The sequence below is a fragment of the Peromyscus maniculatus genome, chromosome 16, assembly GCF_049852395.1.
Source record: "Peromyscus maniculatus bairdii isolate BWxNUB_F1_BW_parent chromosome 16, HU_Pman_BW_mat_3.1, whole genome shotgun sequence".
Classification (NCBI taxonomy): Eukaryota; Metazoa; Chordata; class Mammalia; order Rodentia; family Cricetidae; genus Peromyscus; species Peromyscus maniculatus.
Genome location: NC_134867.1, coordinates 35,240,705 through 35,249,589, shown reverse-complemented (window position 1 = coordinate 35,249,589; position 8,885 = coordinate 35,240,705).

The following is an 8,885-nucleotide window of genomic DNA, read 5'->3' as shown; positions in this document are numbered from 1 at the left end:
ATAGCTCTGTGTATGCTGTCGTTCAAATAATTTATAAACAGGCACCTGCTCATTTTACCCAATAAGCTTTGGGAGTTCAAGTTTGACCTGCTCTCCGGATCACAAGTGTCTACCTCTACATTTTCTTCTATTTTATTCAAATTTTATCTTTCTTTAGGCCTCTTGGTGATGGCCTGTAATCTCAGCTATTTAGGAGGATGAAGCAGGGGGATCACAGGTTGAGAGCCTGCTTGGACTGTAGAGCTAAATCAAAGCCAGCATGGCCAATTTAGAACCCTCCCCAAAGTTAAAAGAAAAGGAGAAAAAAACTGTTCAGGGATGGATTGTGTGCCTATCAGAAAGACGTGAAGTTTGACCCTTAGTGTTTGCATTGACTTCTTTTTTTATCCACCTCCATTTTTTTTAGATTGTTTAAATCTTCCAACTACATTTCCCCTTAACCCTACCAGTTTTCTCAACAGCATCCAGTAGACAGTCTCCCCATGTTACCACTGAACTATGTCCATCTTATGTCAAGTTCCCCGTCATAAATGATGTGCTGCTCTGTCAGAACACGGTCAAAAGAATTGATTTATGGTACACGAGGCCTTGGGGAACTGGGAGAAAGGCTCCGGGGGGGTGGGGGGGGAAGGCAGAGGTCCTTTACCTCCCATGCATTTTGTTCCCTGGATTGTTCTGGACATGATTTCTTGCCTCCTGCGTTAAACGTTTACTTTCAGTTTATAAGACATGTTTATTCTTGTTGAGTGTCAGAATATAGCTATAGAAACCAATCTGGTCAGTGTGCCCTGAGTCTGGATGTGGCTTTCCTTCCTTGTTTTCATGCTTTGTCAAATATAATCTATAGTATGTCTCAAGCAATTGTGTTCCAATTGGTCTGTCCTGAGAATGTTCTGGGAAAGGGCTGCTCTGTTAACACTTAGTATTATGTGCTGATGTTTATTTACATATTTTTCTCAACTCAAACAGCCTTCCTTAGATCACTGCTTTCTTTGATTCATTTGTGTGTAAAAGGACATTGAAATTGAAGTGAGGTTGTCTACAGCATTAGACTGTAGTCTGCCCCATTCTTTTAGGTCCTCAGATCCCAGGTCCAGCAGACAAGATCTGTGCAGGTTGGCTGAAAAGTAGACACTGTTCCATCCAGTTTCCTCTGTACCTCTGGGTTGCTCATCCGTGGCTACACCAATCCATAACGCCTTGTCAGCATGGTTTCATGGTGGATATTATAGTTGGACAAAAGGAATACGTGCTTTTCCTTTTCAGAATTGGTTGATCTCACGATTGCTTATATCTGGTTTTTATAGAAGGAGTTGGTGAGTATGTTTTTGCTAACTTTATACATTAATTCATGGAGATTTGCTGTCAGACCTCCTCACCAGGGCTTTTCTTGAAAGTCTTGGCAGATTGAGAGGTTGAGGGAACCTTTTGAATCACCTGACCCATTACCAACACTAACTCCCTGATAAAGTAAAACTCATGATTTCTTGGCTATCCTGTTTTTCTTGGGTCTTTATCATTTAGGGTATCTCCCTAAACATCACCAGTTTCACGTACTACACGATTTATCATCATGATCACTCCTTTTCAAACATTCCCTGGCCTCCCTGTGTTCTCCTTAAGTAGACCGTCCAGAACTCAGTGCACAGGTCCAATTATAGATGGAATCACGTAGCCCATCAAACATAAAGTTGGCATTGCTTGCCTTTTCTAGGTTATTGAGGATTCAGCGGACTGGGAAGTACTCACTTAACTAAGAGCCGCGTCACTGCACAGGAAACTTCAACACAAAATGGCACAGCTCCTGACTCAGTCATGCGTCTCTAGACGAGCTTGTTGACTAATACAGAGTGTCCACACAGCAGCACACGAAAGTCTGGAAATGACTCGTTTCCTAAACCATATCGTCTTGCTGTGCCTTGTCAGCTACCTGTTGTCCTCTGACTTCCCTTCCCAAGATGAGATGACCCTGACAGGTCTTGCTCTTGGTGACCCCATGCGGACATGCAATGGCTTTCTTCCTGTCATAAACACAAACTGGACTTTTTTTTGTTTGTTTAACTTTAAACTTTTTTAGATTCATTTACTATTTGCGTGCGTGCGTGCGTGCGTGCGTGTGTGTGTGTGTGTGTGTGTGTGTGTGTGTGTGTGTTGGTAAACACACACCAGGTACCCCTGTGAAGGTTCTGTCTCACCACATGGGTTCTGGGACTCGGACTCAGATTCAACTTCGGTTGTCAGGCTTGGCAGCAAACACCTTTGTTTAAGATCCTCTAGCCTCCACAAAGGACTACCTTTTCAATCCCCAAAGCTGTGTTCTCAGAACATCTCAAGCAGTGGTTCTCAACATGTGGGTCACGACCCCTTTGGAGTAGAATGACCCTTTTACAGGGGTCACCGAAGACCATTGGAAAACACGAGTACTTACATTATGATTCACAGCAGTAGAAAAATCACAGTTGTGAAGTAGCAACAAAAATAATTTGATGGTTGGGGGTCACCACATCACAAGGATGGCAGGGTGGCAGCATCAAGAAGGTGGAGAACCACTGTAAAGAAGAAGACAGGGTCATCTGCCTATGTCCCCCTGTCAGAGCCCTCTTTCCCCAGGCCGAGTCTTTTGTTAGTGTAGAAAATGTACACTGGGCTTTAAAAGCTCGCTTCCTAAGAACACAGACCTCGTGTCCACCCACCTGCTCTGTACCACAAATGGGTATTCAAAAATTGTTGATATTTGAAGGCAGAGGCATGCTTCCTGTCTACTAGTAGAGGTCTCTTGCCTATTCCCAGTGTCTGGTTTATTTTTTTTTTCTGGCAATCTTTAGTGCTTTTTGACTTATAGGTGCACAGTTCTAACCCTCTACCTTCCCTGGCACTCCCTCTGCCTGTTTCTGTCTTTACACCTTATCATCTCATAAGGACCTCAGTCAGAATGCATTTTCAAATAATAAAGAGAACAGCTCTGAGAGTTTTGTGATTCGAGTGACTCAAAAGGGAACATTCCTTACAGTCTCCATGCTTCTCTTTGAAGCTCCACGCTGTGGCCTGTATCTTCATTGTGTTTTTATCAACCAGCTGACAGAGGAGACCTTTTAAACATAAAGCCCCGTGAGCTGGAAAAATACACCAATGGGGTGATTTCAGGGAAGTGTTCTACCTGGTGTGTGGACTCCTGAGACTCAACAGAGCAAGGATAGGTCGCCCCTGAAACAGTGAGCTTGTGGAAATGTTCAAATCTCGTCGTGTCTCTGGTAGGAACTCTCCTAATCCTCTGAGGCCCAGCAGCAGCCAGAGCAGAGTGAGTGGCTTGAGAAGGCTCACTCTGGCCATCTGACTCATGGTGATTTCATAACTGTGTGATGGCAGACTCCTCTTCCCCTTCTTTCCGGACTCACCCAGATGTGGAGTAAAGTTCACAGCAGGGTGGAGGCTGCAAGAAACAAGACATGAAAGATCAACTTCCTGGGTATCTCTGTGAGCCAAGCTATCCCAGGGAGAGCCACTTGGGACCAGGTGACAGAGATCTGCAAACATGACAGGTTGTCATGCCCAGCACGACCCTGAAACCCAAGCTTGGTGTTAGGATGCAATGCTTTCCTCACGTGGGAGGTTTCAGCTGCAGATCCTCAGTAGAAGTCTGCAACAGGATGATGAAGAAAGGCGACCCAAAGCACTAGACTATGAGTGTACAGGACATGAAGTTGCCTCAGGTTGTTCCCAGAGATGACAGGCGTACTTGGTGCCTTGCACGTTTGAGTAGGGACTGGAGGGACAGAGTCTCTCACTGCACAGGGTGCTATGTGTCCCAGGTAGGCTAGATGGCAGGTGAGCTCCTGGGATCCACCTTTCCTACCCCCCCCCAAAAAAAAACCACACACAATGCTGGTGTTACAAGCACTCATGGCCGTGCTCAGCTTTTATGTGGGTGCCAGGGATTTGAACTCAGTCCCTCTTGCTTTCCCAGCAAGCATCTTATCCACTGAAGCCATTCCCCTAGCCTTCTTTTGTTTCTTTAGACGTAACAGCATGTAAAACAGCACTATACAGTAAGCTGTATACTTAGGGCTTGCCTCTATGACCTTTGACATATCTTCAACGTCCTTAACTCACTTTGTCCCAAACTGTCATATTCCTTTAGTCCCTTTTCATCCGGCACAGTTTGCCCATACTATTTTTTGGCTTTGCCTTGTTTTGTGTTTTCTGTCTTATATGTATTTCAGACTTTTGAAGAATCTCCCAACAAAGGTGCCCCTGATATTTCCTTCCATTAAATGTCGCTTTTGCCATGTTTTAAAGGACATGGGAAAAGCAACATGGCGACCTCAGTTATAGCGCGTTGAGTGTGAGGTGTTGATTAGGCCGGCTGCTGTCAAGTTCAGCCTCGATCGCTTGGTTAAAGTAGGACGTGAGAAGTTTCTCTGCTTCGCATTTCCTATATTTATCTTGGTGATTAATACATGGCAGACCGATGATTTAATGTGTGTGATTACCCAGGTTCTCATCCCTTTTTGACCTCCCCGGGCTCAGCATCTGTTGACAATTCTCAACTCTAACGATTATTATTGTGTTTGCCGAATGCTGGTTGTCTGCCTCGGTCGTGTTTTTACATAGATTGCTTGGAATTCTCCGCTGGGAAGAGCTCTGGTTTTCCTTCCGTTTGTTTACCTCTTCAGTGATTGATCTCACGATGGGCTTGTGCGTGCTTGCTTTACCGCATGAGTAATAATCACGCCCATCTCTTTGGGTTTTCCTATTGTCCCAGATTTTATCAATTTTTAAAGTGTTCCTGGTTTTTTAATTGTGTGTGTGTTCGGTGTGTTGGGAGAGGGGGAAGTGCATGTGAATACAATTGCCCTCAAAGGCTGGAGATGTCACTTCCCCGCTGAAGCTGGAGTTACAGGGGTGGTATTCGTTGTGAGGTGGGTGCCGGGAACTGAACCTGGGTCGCAAGAGCAGTGTTGGCTCTTAATGGCTGAACAATCTCCCCAGGCCCCTCGCCAATATTTTAAGCTGACTCCCTTTTTACATGATTTGCGTATATTTGGTAATGCCTTGCTTTCCAGTACTATGAGGTAGTCCAGATTTATCTACTGTATCCCTCCTCCAGATGTTTGCCCAAGCATCCATTTGTCCAAGGAAGGCTGACTCCTCTCTTTCATTTGAAAAGGATGTGCAGAAGACAAATCTGTGTGCCAGAATATCCAGGAAATCACTATTTCTGGTCTCTTTCAGCAGACAAGGCTAAGAAATATATGTATGTATACTCCCATGCATACACACACACACACACACACACACACACACACACACACACACACACACACATCCTGTTCCTATTTCTGTATCTGTTCATCTGCAAATATATTAAATCTGTGAATTCACACTGATCTTACAGCCAACATCAGAGAATTTTGCTTCTCCTTACTTTAACTCCTTTCCTGGTCATCAGAAGTCTGACGTTTATTATTAATAATTTATTTGACATGTGCATTTCTTTTTTCAAAATTTTCATCTAGCATTTTTTCTCCTTTTGTTGCCCTGCATTTTAAATTAACTATTTAAAATCTCCTGGAGGGGCTCTGTGGGTAAAGCATTTGTGATGCCTCCATGGTGTTTACATTCCTAGAACTCAAATGAAAGCCAAAGGCAGTAGTGCACAGTAGTGATCTCAGAGTACCCCTCCCTCTAGGAAATGGTAAACCAGACAAAAGAACTTCCAGACCTTTTGAGCCAGCTCGTCTGGCTTATCCAGCATTGACCAAGAGAGGCACTGTCTTAAATAAGGTGGAAAGTGAGGATTGCTACCCAAGGATGTCTTTTGACTTTCTAACTCACGAAGTGGTATGTGCCCACTTTTTCACACATGTGAGCACACACCCACACACAGGAAAATAATAGTTATAACCACTCTTTCACACATATGAACACATACATACACACAGGAAAATAATAGTAATAATTAAATAAAACCTCCTTTCACATTAAAGGTATACACACTTTGTTGCTTGAATGTGTTGCAAACATTTTTTTCCTTTGTTTTTGTGTGGGCTTGACAGCAGCAGTTAAAAATATTCTTCTCTCTGTAAGGGTGATAGATATGTTTACTACCTTTATAAACTTGCGTATGCATGGTGCTGGGGATCCAGCCCGGGTTCCTGTGCATGCCAAGCAGGTGCTCTACCACTGAGCTATATCCCGAACCTTCTTTAAATCTCCTGATTGTGGTGACGTCACAGATCCAAGCATACGCTCAAACTCATCTAAATGTATATGTTAAATATGTGCATTGTATATATGATACCATGTTGACAAACTTCCATTTTTTCTTAATTTTGCCTATAAAATTGAACTCACCGAAGTCTTCAACTTATTGCATTCCTTAAAATAAGTATAAACTAGCCGGGCAGTGGTGGCGCACGCCTTTAATCCCAGCACTCGAGAGGCAGAGCCAAGTGGATCTCTGTGAGTTCGAGGCCAGCCTTGGCTACCAAGTGAGATCCAGGAAAGGCGCAAAGCTACACAGAGAAACCCTGTCTCGAAAAACAAAAAACAAAACAAACAAAAATAAGTATAAACTGTGGGAAGAGGTGTCTGTGCACCCTGACAAACTGCACCTGTGTCTCAATCAGAGGTAGTCGTTGACTTTAACTGCATTCCCCTGTTCCTGTGAGCCCAGTGTCTCTCTTCAGTTAGGAGGAAGGGCCCTCTCATAACTGGAGAAAGTTTACTAAGAGAAATGTCACTAATTGACACTAACTTAGATAAAGGATGGTCTGAATGAGATATCGGAACCATGAACTCATTCAAGAAAATGCTGCTTTATGTTCTTCACATAAAGTGGCAGCTGATGGGCACAGACTTAGAAAACAGTAGACTCCATCATACCAAATATAAGCAAAATGATGCTGCAGTAGTATATCTTGCATCACCCTAACTGGGCTAAATAATCTTCATAAGCATCATGCTAGCTAGATGTTTGCTGTGTAAATGCAGATTCTTGGGGAGACATAAAAAATATCTTCTAAATGGGAGGGTGCCAACAGCTCCCAGAAGGACCCCAGCAGATTCAGGCTGCCCAGAGTGAATTTTAAGTGGGTTCCTTACAGAGCAGTGTAACATCAGTGTGACACCACCCCACCAAAGACCCACCATCCCTTGATGGTTTCTGCGTGTTTGTTTGCTACGCAGCAGTAGACAGCAGGGAGAGGTAGGTTTCTAATCTCCTCCGCCCCTTTAGGAGGAAGAGATGTTAATAAGCTCCGTATCCAGAGCTTATCACTTACACAGGTACAGTTTGGTTTATGTTCTGGCCTTGCCTATGGGCCATAGTCTCTTGTTGGTTTATGATGATGGCTTTGGCATCTAAATGGTGACAGACGTGTCAAACCCGAAAGGCCAATTTCCTCCATGCCACCCTGTCACGGAGCTCTTATCATCATTGGAGTTTGCGTGTGCAGATTTTTTTTTTTTTGCCTTCCAAGAGGTACTATATGAGGACTTTATAGGGTCTTACGTGAAGAATTTACAGCTATTTTTGTGTGTTGACAGTCAAGCATGAGCTGCTGAGTCACAACAGTCTAGACTGCAGCAACAGCCACTTATTTCTAACGTGGCCCAAAGGTTAGACTTGAAAAGTTTGGCACTGGTTGTGGTGTAGTGACTGGCGTGGGTGGACCACATGCATCTAAATGGTTTAGCATTCATTGTGTTTGTCTTGTTGGCTATAGAAGCACAGTAAGCAGTGCTGAGTGTTAAATATCCACCGGCACAGTGTGGGCAGATCTCGAGCCATTTGATCTTACAGCACTACCTTTAAAAAAAACCCTGTATGGTCTTTTGGCTCAATAGAAATATACTTATATGTGTCTGGCTTAGAGAGTTGTCAATAAAACTGACCAGGGCTTCTATTTGTGTTAGGGTATCTAGGGTTCTCACTTGGGAACAGAATAAAATAAATGTGCATTCCTCCCAGGACGGGTTTCTTGGAAATGGTTCTTAGGTGATGAGAGATAATGGGGATTTGGCTGGTAGTGTGGAAAAATTCAGCTGGCTGACAAGGCAGCCAAGAGTGCATCTTCTAGTCCAGCCATGTAGAAGGCAGGGGCACAATGAACTCCCTATGATCAATCTGCCATGTGGGGAGACAGCAGACCCAGTATGAAAAATAAATATTCTGTTTGCCTATGCATTACCCCGTACCTGTAACACTCCATTGTAGGTTTCGGGGGTAGCCACTACACATACCTGCATAAAGTGATGCTTGCTTCATTCTGCCTGTGTAGGCACAGTGGGGCACAATCATATAAATGTCTAAGTTTAACCATCTATGTTAATCTATTCCAAACAGTGGTATACATGGGCTACATGTTCGTCTATAGGTACGGCTTCTGACCTAGGGTGCTCCAAGTATGTCCTGAGATGCTGAGGTTGGGGCGTGGCCTCTGATCTGGGGAGCAAGCAGGCAATGCACATGGGTCCTAAGATCAAGTCCCTGTTCAGGTGTCGATTATTTCAGAAGTGAGGTTTTCCCAGAGAGATGTCAAAGAAGGCCCTTCTTATAGATGAGCGTGGCCCAGCAGCCCAGAGAATGACTCCATCAACTCCAGCTTGCTGCATGGGTGAGTTTTATTCAGGGTTTATAGAAGAATGGTGGGTGACACTGGACAGATGTTCTGCCTGAGTCTTGTCATTTCTTGCTTGTCTATTTTTGTTTCTACCTACTAGAAGCAGGTAAGAAAGGGGCATCGAGCAAATCAAACTAACTAAAGATTAACATCTCTCCAGGAAGGCCCTTGTGTATGGTGAGCATGCCCCTGTTCCTAGAGGAAGTGTTAAGTCTCAGTGTCTATTATCCGTCAGCTTGATGTACAACTTTATTCACATTC